Source organism: Carettochelys insculpta, chromosome 3 (assembly GCF_033958435.1).
Source record: "Carettochelys insculpta isolate YL-2023 chromosome 3, ASM3395843v1, whole genome shotgun sequence".
Taxonomy (NCBI): domain Eukaryota; kingdom Metazoa; phylum Chordata; order Testudines; family Carettochelyidae; genus Carettochelys; species Carettochelys insculpta.
This window is the reverse complement of record NC_134139.1, coordinates 37,045,585-37,058,385: the sequence shown is the minus strand read 5'-3', so window position 1 is coordinate 37,058,385 and position 12,801 is coordinate 37,045,585. Positions and strand designations below refer to the sequence as shown.

The following is a 12,801-nucleotide window of genomic DNA, read 5'->3' as shown; positions in this document are numbered from 1 at the left end:
AACCAAGCACTGAAATAATTGTGGATAACCTTATAAGTTGTACAATGTCAACAGTAGATGAAAACACCCCTGAAAAGCTTCCCATCACAAACAAAGAAGGGCAGATGCCAGAATTCTTAGAAGTAAAGATTGCTACAGAAAGATGGGGGGGAGTGGCAGAAAGTGACACCATAACTGCTATACACTGAAAATGATGCACAAGTTATTCAACAAGCCTTACAAACAAGAGCAAGTGCTGAACTAACGGGGGAAGTGACAATACCACCCAATCTATTAAAAGACAGATAAGAATGAATGAAAGAACTACACAGGAACTAGCTTACTGAGCGGACCAGAAAAAACTATTCATCTAGACACTGACGGGTCACTTCAGAGAAGAGACCAGATTTAGTTCATGATGCAGTATAAGTTCTTTGTGATGACTGTTATAGGAGACGTGAACCAAACACAACCAAAGATGTTAATATAACCTAATGGACTTAGCAAGTTAGGAGAACATATGACATCCCTGAAAAATTCATCAAGCTGATAGTAAATATCTGCAGGAAGCCTACAGTTCCAGAGAGAACAGACAAAGCTAGATCCATGTGGCTCCCTTGCTCAAACGAGGGCAAGCTCTTCAGCACTTTTATGAATGTCAAGACATGTTATAGACAGAGCCCTGCAAACATGCATGGATGTCAATGAGGACATCTACAGCTCACTTTTGTTTTTGTTTTTCTTTCCCCAGACAGGAATGGAAAGAATAATCTTACATCTAGAACACGGCAAATTTGCTGCTAGTCACTTTACATCCACAGGTATCCCCATCCATGGATGTCAATGCAGTTATCTGTGGCTCATTTTCGTAGATACAAATTTTATATCTGTACAGGGCTCTAGTTACAGATTGTCCATACTGGGAGTGTACGCTCCTGTCAGCGAGAGCTGCGAGATGTTTCACATGAACTCTTGCATGAAAAATCATGGAGGAGCTACCCTCTTCAAACCCCTACTGAAGCCCCTATATTCTGTTTCCCCAGGCATGCCACTGAAACAGCAAGATTTTTGTAAACATCAAGGTGTGGTCCTTAGGTCAAAGAGTAAGAACCCTGTATTGGATGGGCATTCAGACTTGAAACAGAAGTTCCGGTATTTTTTCAGATTGGACCATTGGATACTTATGTCTAAAAAAGCATCCCTGAAATCAAGAACCATGTACCAGGCATGCTGTGGACAGGGGCTGCTCTGGCCCCCACTGGTTAAGTGTAACTGGTAAGCCTAAATCATTTAGGGTGAGGTTTACTGGTTAACGTTTAACATCCCTAATACAGACCCTTTCACTTCCCAAGAATCAAAAGCATATTGAATGTAAACCACTTCACCTGGAATTCCTAAGGAACCTTCTCTATGAGCTCCCTTTGGACAGGAACCCACTACCATCTCCTGAACATCTGAAGAATCTCTGAGCGGAGATGAGGAGCTGAGAAGCAGTCTAGTGAGGAAGAAATTATACGGAAAACCCTCAATGTGCGCTGAATGCACCCAGTGATTTGATGCTTTTTTCTGTCAAGCTTTGTAGAACATCAAGAATCTTGACGGGTATGTGTGGTAGAGGCATCAGCAGAGAAACTGGACATGCAGAACACTGGAATGCTGTTCTCTACTGATTCAAATCTATGATTTGAATGTGCATCAGTCAAAAAACAGAGCATGGAGAATTGTCAAGAAAATGATAGAGAAAGAATATCTTTTTGCCTTTTTATAAATCCATGGTACACCAACATTTTGAATACTGTGGCCTCATCAAAAAAAAGATATCTTAGCATTGGAAAAGGTTCAGAAGAAGTCAACCAAAATGATTAGCGGTATGGAATGGCTGCAATATTGGGGAAAGATTAATAACAGACGTTTCAGCTTGGAAAAAGATAGTTAAGTGAGGGATATTATAATATGTATATTATCTATAAAACCATGACTACTACAGAGAAAGTGAATATAGAAGAGTTATTTACTCCTTCCCAGAACACAAGAGATAGGAACCACCAAATGAAATTAACATGTAGCAGGTTTAAAACCAATGTCTGCCAACAGGGCCACTGAAATTTTTCGCACAGTGCATAAGTAGGGGTGGATGTGGTCTTTAGTATTAGGTCACATAAGATATTTTTCAACCTAGACAGGCAGCAGACTTCATGAGTCCAAAGAAACCTGCAGTACCTGTGGTGAATTCTGATTTTTCCAGAGTGTCAGCCTTTAGCTAAGCAGAGTATTGCCTTCAAAGAGGAATCTATATATGAGATTGAGAGAAAACCCGAAAAACAAGACACAAATATTGATGCATGGCGATTCCATTAGCTGCTGTCCAAGAACAAATATCTGACATATAACTGGCCACACATAGGGTGCAATATTATGTCCTGTTCAGCCACCAGATCCTTTATTACTTTCTGTAAATCCTCTGGAACAGGCTTAAAAATAGGTGTTACAGAACCCAAGAGTATACACCGGTAGCAAGCCATCCCTGTCTGGTAGCTAGTGAAGTATCAAAAGGATACTTCCTGCCCAGTGGATCAATTCTCTGACCTTTCATATTTATACAGACATAGTGAATGTATTTGCCACCTTTGGATGTTTTTATCAGCACAGAAAACCAAACAATTAGCACTTTGGTATTGAAAAAGGTAAACAAAGTCCCGTGATGTACTGGTTACAACTTGTTCCCTCAAGTGACACAACCAGGAAAGATGACTGTCAAAATTTCTGGCTAGGTTAACTAAATCTCTATGTATATTTATTTAGATCCTCATTCTTTGGTTATGCTTGTAGAATATCAAATATGTTTGATAAGTCAGTGCTGCAGTGATGTTCAGTTGTACAATGAATTATTCTGGATAGTAACTTCTGAAATTCACTTACATTATCTAGAATGAACACTTAGCTTAAGGGAGCAAGCTTGATATCACAATAGGTGGCACAGCAGCAGACACTTCTGTACAGTCATTGTTGCCGCTGATATCTGGATATTGTCACCTCATATCCTCAAAGCAGCGTGTGAGACCTACACTAAGGGAGTCTTAGGACTGTGGAATGCACTGTCAAATGCAAATAGCACTGAAAAAAATTGGTCTAGTTGGTGTCAGCTGAGTATCAGTCTTTTCTAAAGGAAGTTGCCAGACCAGTAATGAAGCGGAGGTTTCGAGCTCATGCTCAATTTCATCAAGGAGAGCTTTGGTGCAGATGCAGGTCACTCACACCCAAATCACCACTCTAATTAAAGAAAGAGGCCTAAAAAAAAAAAAAGACAGATTTCCCAGTGCTCTTCATTGTATGCCACATATCTCTATAGCAGTTGTAGAAATAAGGTGCATGCTTATTGGTGGCATTGTTTGTGGCTTAATTTTTCATTCCTTGATTCTGATTGTGTCTCAGGTATGTTGCATGTGGAGCAACCCTATGCCCCAAACATGGTGTGTCCTGCATTTCAAAGTTTTTTTAAAATAATGCAGTCTACATGTGACGGATGAAACAAAATGTATTTAGGAGCCACTACTGCTACAGAGCTAATAATACTTGAAACAAAGTAAAGAGACAAAAATTCAGGATCCAGAAAAAAAAATTCATAGGTTGAATGATAAACTGAGCTCTTTCTGTATCTATGGTGATAATCCTTGTGTTATTTTACTTCCACTACTGGTTAACAAAAAAAAAAAAAAATCAAGATGCCATGAGCCAATGGGCCAGTCAAGCAGGTTGACCTTGTTTTACCCTCTTCATGAAGGAGAACCGAGAAACTTTAGCTTGAGTACTCAACCCTTCAATCCACTCACCAAAGGACCAAGACTTTTCCTCTGCTCTCTGCACGTTACAAGACTAAACTGCCTTTTCATTCACCCCTGGATATCTAACAGAATCTACATCTTTAGTATCCTTGGTAACAGCATGAAGTAAACATAATATTCCATGACACCTACCCACAGAGCTTCACAATTCAAGTATGGTGGTACCCATTTCTGAAGGCTTTTCTTTTCAAGTGGCAATGGTGAGAATTAAGCCAAATAAGGGATGGGAGGGCATGGAATGAAGAGGTGACTTATAAATGTAATTCCTCCCATTTACGAGAAAATATTCCAAAGGATAAAGGTAACAAAGAAATGGGAAGTATGAAGCAGAGTGAAGAAAGCAAAAAGAAAACCAGAACCCATCTGCAACTAACCCATTTTTCATAGGTAATGAACCATATTTAAACCTTGTGACTCCTTTCCCACATTAAGGTCAATTAGTATTTTTATCTATAATGGTTAATTAATTTTTATAGACACTTTTAAACCCATGAGACAATAGGAAAATAGTTGTTCCTCAGCTACAAGTTAACTTTCCAACTGTCTTTAATGGATTACATTCACACGCAAAAAAGCCAGTTCTGTATCCTTCTTCTTTGGCAGGACAAGAAACAGCTGCAGCTCACAAGCAGAGCTTTTCCAAAGCTGAGAGAGATCAAACAGACACCAAATAAAAACAAGGAGTTTCATAGAGCTGGATCATGTGGAACAGTGGTTGTTCTATCAATAAGAAAAATATTACCCTCAGTTTTGTTTTGTTTTGTGTGTGTTTGTTTGTTTGTTTTTTTTTAAAAAAAGACAGTGACACCTTTCCTTTTTTTATTATAGGCCAGTCACCAGCATGAGGCAACTGGCAGGACACTGAATACTGTGGTCAAAGGCTTCACTTGCCAATGAAACAAGTGGCATGGAAAGGAAAAAGAAAGAGAATGGGTTCTATTAATAAGCTCAAGGAAGTAGGTACTTCCTGAAGAATGGTCTTCTGTATCTATTAAGGAAGGTATTTTATTGTTGAAAATGTAGGCCAATCCAGTTTATAACTGGGGAGTAATTTGGGCCTCTTAATAAGGCAGGGTTGGTCCACATTACCACATTCTTTTACAGCAAAAATTCACAACATCCTCTTCTGTTCTGAGGAAGGAGAGAGAGTATGTGAGCACAGTGATTTAAATTAACAGTTAGATTAACATAATATATAAATTTTAGAACTAGCCCAAATGTGAACTGTTTCAGGGAGAAAACTGGAAGAAAGACTCCTTAGAAACACTCCAGATTCACTGACTTTCTGGAAAACTCATGGCTGAAAGCATGGACAACTAAACAACAGTACGAAAGGATGAGGATTCATTCTCCATGCTCAAAAACATTTCACAGGAGTTTCAGTTGATGCCCATCTTCAGAAACCTAGCAATATGAAGGCAGAGGTTCAGATCACTACATATGCCTTTTTAAAAAGCTCTCTTTCTGCCAACAGAACTCTGTACTTAATCAACGAGGCTGTGTCTACACTAGCCCAAAACTTCAAAATGGCCATGCAAGGGCCATTTCAAAAGTTTACTAATGAAGTACTGAATATGCCGGCAGCCGCAGCACTTCGAAATTGACGCGGCTCGCCCAGACAGGGCTCCTTTTCAAAAGGACCCTGGCAACCGCAAAATTCCCTTATTCCTAACAGCAGATAGGAATAAGAGCATTTTGAAGTTGTAGGGAGCCCAACTTCGAATCCTTATTCCATTCCCAGGAATGGAGTAGTGCCCTACTTCGAAGTTTAACTTCAAAATAGGGTGTGCTTAGATGCTCAATTTTGAAGTAAGCAACTTTGAAGTTATTTCTGTAGCGTAGACACAGCCTTAAAGAAGTTAACAGTGCAATAGTGCTGAATGGCTTTATAACAAACTAGGCACTAAGAGAAAAGGGTGCTCTGAAACACATTATGCTGCACAGAATCATAGAAGAGTAGGACTGGAAGGAACCTCGAGAGGCCATCGAGTCCAGCCCCCTGCCCTCATGGCAGGACCCAGCACTTTCTAGACCATCCCTGAAAGCCATCTATCTAACCTCTTCTTAAATATATCCAGTGATGGAGATTCTACCACGTTCCTTGGCAATTCATTCCAGTGTTTGATCACCCGGACAGTTAGGAACTTCTTCCTAATGTCCAACCTGAACCTCCCCTGCTGCAATTTAAGTCCATTGCCTCTTGTTCTATCCTCAGAGGCAAGGAGGAACAAGTTCCCTCCCTCTGCCTTATGACACCCTTTTAGATACCTGAAAACTGCTATCATGTCCCCCCTCAATCTTCTCTTCTCCAAACTAAACAAGCCCAATTCTTTCAGCCTTTCTTCATAGGTCATGTTCTCTAGACTTTGATCATTCTCGTTGCTCTCCTCTGGACCCTCTCCAATTTCTCCACATCCTTCCTGAACTGTGGTGCCCAGAACTGGACACAATACTCCAGCTGAGGCCAAACCAGCACAGAGTAGAGCAGGAGAATGACTTCTCATGTTTTGTTCACAACACACCTGTTAATGCATCCTAGAATCATGTTTGCTTTTTTTGCAACAGCATCACACTGTTGACTCATATTTAGCTTGTGGTCCACTATAACCCCTAGATCCCTTTCTGCTGTACTCATTCCTAAGCAGTCCTTTCCCATTCTGTATGTGTGACACTGATTGTTGCAACCCCTCCCAGCTTGATATCATTGTTTTAATTACAGAAGACCTTGGTTTTCAAAATCAGTCTATAACATCTTGATTAGTAGCCACATTTCAGGAATCCTAATCATACTACAAATCTTCAAATTTGAATCTATTGTCAACTGGATGAACTACAACACAATGATATTGTAGAAAACCACAGGCAGAACGCAAATGTACTGGGAGCTAGGTCAGCACCTTTATATTCTCCCCACCTGGGCTCACAGTGTAAAGCCCAGTCACCAAGTCAGGCAGCTGGGACTCTTTAAAAAAAAAAAAAAAAAAATTAGTCTGCAGCAAAAAGGCTAATCAGACACTTGATGACAGTTAAGGTCTTCCCACGCACTGTAAAAAGTTTACCCCCAGACACAAGTGGGAAAGAAGAGGAGTAGGACTGAGGTTTAGCGGAGAGAGGGGGAAGGTGCTAAGGGAAGAGGTGGGAGAAGTGGCCCAGGGAAAGACTGCTCTGCTTGGAGCAAGAGAAAGCCCCACCAGCTGCCTTCCATCTAATGTCCCTGAGCCAGAGCCCAGAGTAATGGGTGGGCCTGGGCTCTATCCACCCACTTTCACTGGAGAGCTGCCCTAGTGGAAGGATGGAGTATCAGAACTTTCAGAAGGGGTCTTGCTCCCCACTTGTGACTTACCTATGACAAGAATGGCCAGTAAGCAGAGACCCTTGCCTCTGAAAAGGCCCAAGGCAGTGGAAGGGCCACAATGAGTCTCAGACACACAAACACCTGCCAAGAAGCACAGAACACCAAGGGGTCCACAAAGTGATTCGTTACACTCTAACATAAGATTTAATAAGTCAAGAGCTAACATACACTGGAATTGGAATTCAATAGTGCCAACCAGCAATGCACTTTAGGAAGCCTAAGACCTTTTTTCAACTATTCCTGATTATTTGAGCTAGGTTTGAGAATGGAAAAAAGCAAGATATACCTTTAAGTCCACAGGGAAAAGTTTTGATACCTAAGTTTTGCTCCTACCAAGGAAAATCCTAAGTATTTTCCTGTTTCCATATGACAAGCCTCTTTGTGGAAGGAACCACATCTGTGCACTTTAATGATTATCTGCTGGTCATAGCCTCATACAGAGTAGTATTCCCTTATTTAGTCAGCTTGGACCTTTCACTTTTCCACATAACCAAATCTGAGTATGGGTTATATTCAAGAATAGGATTTTGATTGCCTCAGAACTTTGTTTTATACTTTTGGTGCTTTTCTGATACGTCACATAAGCAGCCATTAACTCATCATTGAAGTTTTTCTTAAGTGCCTCCTACTTAGGGTTCGATACATATGCCGTTCTCCCTCAACCACACAGTGTCAGGAGAGATGATGACCAAGACACTAACGACAGAAAAAAGAACATCATCACTTCATACTGTTCTGAACCTACTAAAAAGCATTATTAAGATCAAAATATAAGCCAAGTAAATGCTTCTTTTAGGTCTATGGAAGAAGGTAATTTTGACCAAACCACTGAATAATAAAAGCCAAAAATTTTCCATATGGAAAATGGCTTTCTTCATGCTGGTACTGGTTTCCAAATCAAGCTCCTTGGGAAACTACAACTCTACCCCAGATATCCTTAGCCTTCCTCAAAAGGAAAAGAACCACTAAAGCAAGGGTAGGGAACCTAAGGCCTGTGGGCTGGATCTGGCCAACCAGATGCGTTGCTTGCCTTCCCACCCCCAACTCCACTTCCACACACACAGCAGCATGAGCAGAGTGGCTAAAATTTTTTTTAAATAGTCAATTTAAAAATCAGAATTTTATTTTTTTAAAATCAATAAAACACTGAATCTCATTTAAAATGAAATTCCAATTACATCGGATCACAAACATGCTACGCATTCACATACAGCCTCATAAAAATGAATTAATGGCTCTAGTCTGTCCAGCCTAACTACTAGCTCTCGATTCTTCAAAGTTCTAGGGTTACAATTTCCACTTCTCAGCAAACTAAAAAGTAACACATGCAAAAAAAAAAAAAAAAAAGACAAACTGGATAAGACTTTTTTCTGTTTGGTACTTAGGTGGCGGTGGACCTTTGCCAAGCACAGTAGAGGAGTAAATTAAGACACTGTATTTAGACAGAGAAACAATATATCGGGGGGGGGGGGGGCATAGAAGGGAATAGTGGAGTGGATTGGAAAGAAAAAGGGAAGACTATTTGATGCGCGCGCGCACGCACACACACAGAGATTCTTATATTCCCTCACACTTTCTCTTAAAAAAAAAAAAAGAATACTATCATGGCTTCCGGGCATAGGAAAAACCCAAGTCGGGAATATTTTGAAGAAATTTGTTCCCTGGGTAAAAGTGGAAAACATGCCACATATCAGCAGTGCAAGATGATGATGCAGGGCCTAGCTGCAAAGATGAAACATCATATGGAAAACTACTTATTGCGGGAAAAAGATGTGGATGAAAGTGTTGATATGGCTGAATGGATCAACTAGTTAGTGACTTACATAAATCACTTTGCAATGCATCATTCTTCAAGACTCTTTCTGTGCCTTTTACTATAAGTGGCATTTGACAAATAAATTCCCAACTCTTTGCTGGGTTGCATGTTGCTAGGAAATAAAAAGTTTAGCCTAGCTAATACTTTTGGCTTATTTAATTAGTTAACTAAGTTTAGCATCTATCACTCAAGCACACAAAACAGAAAGCCGCAGTAAGAAAAATCTAGAGTAGCCAGAGGCAACTGAGTGTCTCCAAAATTAAGTGCACTCTAAGCACAATCTTAACTTTTTGGGTAACAATTTAAATCAATGGGTTTTTTTTCTGGTGATTTAAATAAATTATTTAAATCGCCTTGATTTAAAGTCAATCCACCCTGGGCGTAAGCCAGTGGTAGTGTTCCAGATAGGCAGGCAGGCACCATGGCTGGAGCACCAGCTCCCTGCTGTGGGCAGGAGCCCCAAACTTTGCTGGCAAGATCAAGGCAAGGTGCAGGCAGGATCTGATCTACAGGGTCTGTCCAGCAGGGGGAAAGAAGCAGCTCTGCATGCTGCAGGGAAGTGCAGCCAAAGCTTGGGGTGGGGGGGGGGAGCCAGTGCTTCTTTGCAGTCCACAGATGCCTGTGCCCCAGAGGAGTTATGTCAAATAGGCGTCCCAATCCTCTGCCACCACCCACTTCCCGCTTCTGAACCAGACTCTGCACCCCCACACCATTCCTGCAACCTTTCATGCCTCCCACCAGCACCCTACTCCTGAACCCTAGCTTCCAGCTAGACCCTACACACACATCCTCCTCCTGCACAGATCCCACACCCCTAGCCCCCGCAAACTGCATCCCACACATTGAACACTTCATTTTTGGCCCCACCTCAGAGACAGGGGACGGGCCAAAAAATTCCACTAGCCCTGGAGCCCCAGAGGAGTTAATCCAACCCTGAATCTCAGTATTGCCCTGCAGCTGAATTATCTTTTTTCCTGCTTCTCAGTTGGGGGCCATGTGTGGAGGCTTTTTTTCTTCCCCTCCTCCTTACTTGGGGGCCAAGTCAGTGAGAGTTGGGGCGGGGGGAATTCACTTTTCATTTGACTCATGAGTAGCCCCCCAACTAATTTTTCTGTGGGTCAGTGGCCCCGACCCAAAAAGGGTTCCCCACCCCTGTACTAAGCCCAATGGTTACAGGTTTTGTACACAAACAGTCCTATTCCACCTTAAATATGTATATTTTTATGTATTAGGTAATGCGATTCGTGGGTAAGACCCTCTTCTTCATATTTTCAGACTGTAGTAGATAACCCTGGATTCTTATTATCTACTCCATTCTGAAAATCTGAAGAAGTGGGTCTTACCCACAAAAGCTAATACATACATTTGTTAGTCTTTCAGATGCTACAGGACTGCTTCTTTTTTGTGGCCTTACAGACTAACTTGATTATCCTGCTGAGCTTTTGTACATGCCTACTATGAAGGAAAGTTGGCAGAAAGAGAGGAAATAGGGTTCCAACAAGTTAGAAAGGCACATGCTGGAGGATTTTTCACCCAACATCACTTATACTTTGTATCAATTAAGCATTCCAGATGGATTGCCATTCTAAACCATGAGTTAAGTGTGCTGGAGTTCCTACTGTACAATTACAGGTACAGGATAAGAAAAACTTACATTTAGGAGATACCAGCACACTGTGCTACCCACTGAATCTACAGCAGAGATTCACAACCTATGGGTTGGGACACAAACATAGGTTGCCATTAGATTTTCTAATGGTTGCCAGCTGGGTGGCATCCTGAGCCACATGTGGCTCCTTAAGGAGCCATTTGTGGCACCTGCTGCTGCCACCACTCATTCTTCCAGCTCCCAGTTCCTGTCCTGTTGCACTGTAATGGAACTCAATTTAATTGGTTTAATGGCCAGCAGGAAACATCTGGTCATTAAATCAATAAAATTGAGTTCCATTGGCATACAGCAGGGCAGGGAACTGCCCATGCAGCAGGTGGGGGAAGGGAGTAAGAGAACTGGGAGGAGCTGCGTGGAGGTGGCAGTGGCCTGGAGAAGGAGCAGCAGAGGACAGCAAAGGCACTCATGCGAATTGAGGGGGGCATTTTGGGATGGTGAGGAGTTTAAGCCTGGAGGCGGGGGCAGGTATTTTCAGGATTCTAAGGGATCTTCCCTCCATGGGACAAAGCAGGAGAGATCAAGAGTGTTTTTTTTTGCCCTGGCACCAGCTCCTGCCCCACCACACAGCAGCTAGAGTGTGGGGGTCATGCTCCTACAAGAGGCCAAGCAACTACTTCTTGGTGGTTCACATTTGTACAGGGCCACTCTCCATCTCCCCTACAGGTGCCATACAGTCAGGGTCTATCTCAAGCCCAACCACACCATGTGATTAGCCCCAGACCCAATAAAAATACAATGCAGACTATGCCGCCAGACAGCATCACGTCCTGGCTTGCACACAGTGAGGGCTTCAAAGGCGGGAAAGATTTTCACAGGCTGGCTGTCGCAGCGGGGAAAGTCTCCCCACATGGCAAAGATTTTGGAGGCTTGTGATATCCAGCAACCCCATGACACCTCTTGCAGGTGCCCATGCAACTGCTGCAACCTGATCACCTCCCTGCTCCATCCTCAACAGTCATGGATGGAAATCTGTGATTTAACCTCAGGCAAAATGCTTCATTTTAAAAATCAATCCACTCTGCCACATAAGTAATTCACCTAACACCCAATCCCACAACATGCACAAAAGAAACCACCACCCCTTCCTCCCTCTGTCCCCCCCACCAGAATACATGCATAAGTTCACCCAAAACAGAAACACACCCCACAAAAGCTCAGCCCATCTCACTGCCCACTCACTCCAGACCCTGAGAACAGACAAATACATCTGCCAGCTTCCAGCCTGCCACCTCCCCCAGTGTATGCTCAGACCCACCTGACCCTCCCCACCATTACCCTACCTGACAAAACATATGCATGTCCCACCATACTGCCTGCCTCCCTATCCCAAATGCCTGTCCTCAGACCCCTGCCCCAAATGCTTTTGCAAAGTACACCCCAATCCTAAATCTGCATACACAGCCCAGCCTACCCTCTGTATCCCATATCCCTCATCCTCTCCTCCAGCCCTGAATGCCCATATCCAGTCCCAAGTGCTCTCATGAGACTACCTTGCTGAACCTCAATGTCCATACAACCCTGCTTGCTCACCAATTCCCCGTTTTTACACAATGCTTGTGCACAGCTGCTTTCTGACCAATCCCCACAATAAGCCAAGCTACCACCTCCTGATGACCATGCATAGTCCAACCCACAAATCAACGAGACATTACCTATCCAGTCTACCTGATAGCCATTCAAGAACACACAGACCTGACTGCCCGCCAGTCACCTCCCTACTCCATCAATACACAGCAATCTTCCTACAACATTCTCCCACCAACACACTGACCTTACTGTCCACCAGCCCTTTCTCTCACCTTCAATACAAACACAGACATGGCTTTCTACTACTTCTACCACTGCCAATAGTACACAGTGATGCCTATGTACCAGCCACATCACCCCAGAAAAGAAGGCAAAGCCTGCTTCTTTGCCACCTCCACTTCCACTTGCACAGGCCAGCTTTTTTTGTCTTGTGAGCCTCTGCCCCAATATATACAGAGGTCAAATGCCCCCCTCCCGGTACACAAACCATAAGTCCACAGCCTCAATACACAAATGGGCCCGCCTGCTTGTAACATCTCCTCTCTTGCTACATTCCCCACCAGGGAAAGCAGGCACAAAGCCTGCCTGCTTAACTGCCACCTCCTTGGGTGGG

At 42.8% G+C, this 12,801-nt stretch overlaps 1 protein-coding gene across 7 annotated transcripts in view; it reads right to left on the bottom strand.

Moving 5' to 3' along the window:
- Positions 1-12,801, bottom strand: part of PPM1B (protein phosphatase, Mg2+/Mn2+ dependent 1B) — an 83,568-nt gene that overhangs the window by 65,441 nt on the left and 5,326 nt on the right. For 2 of the 7 annotated variants that reach the window (XM_074989620.1, XM_074989622.1), the window contains exon 2: positions 7,165-7,257. The exons of the other annotated variants lie outside the window; for them this stretch is intronic. The gene's annotated coding sequence lies outside the window, so the exon portion shown is untranslated. The remainder of the gene's footprint in view (positions 1-7,164; positions 7,258-12,801) is intronic. 7 annotated transcript variants of the gene reach the window in all.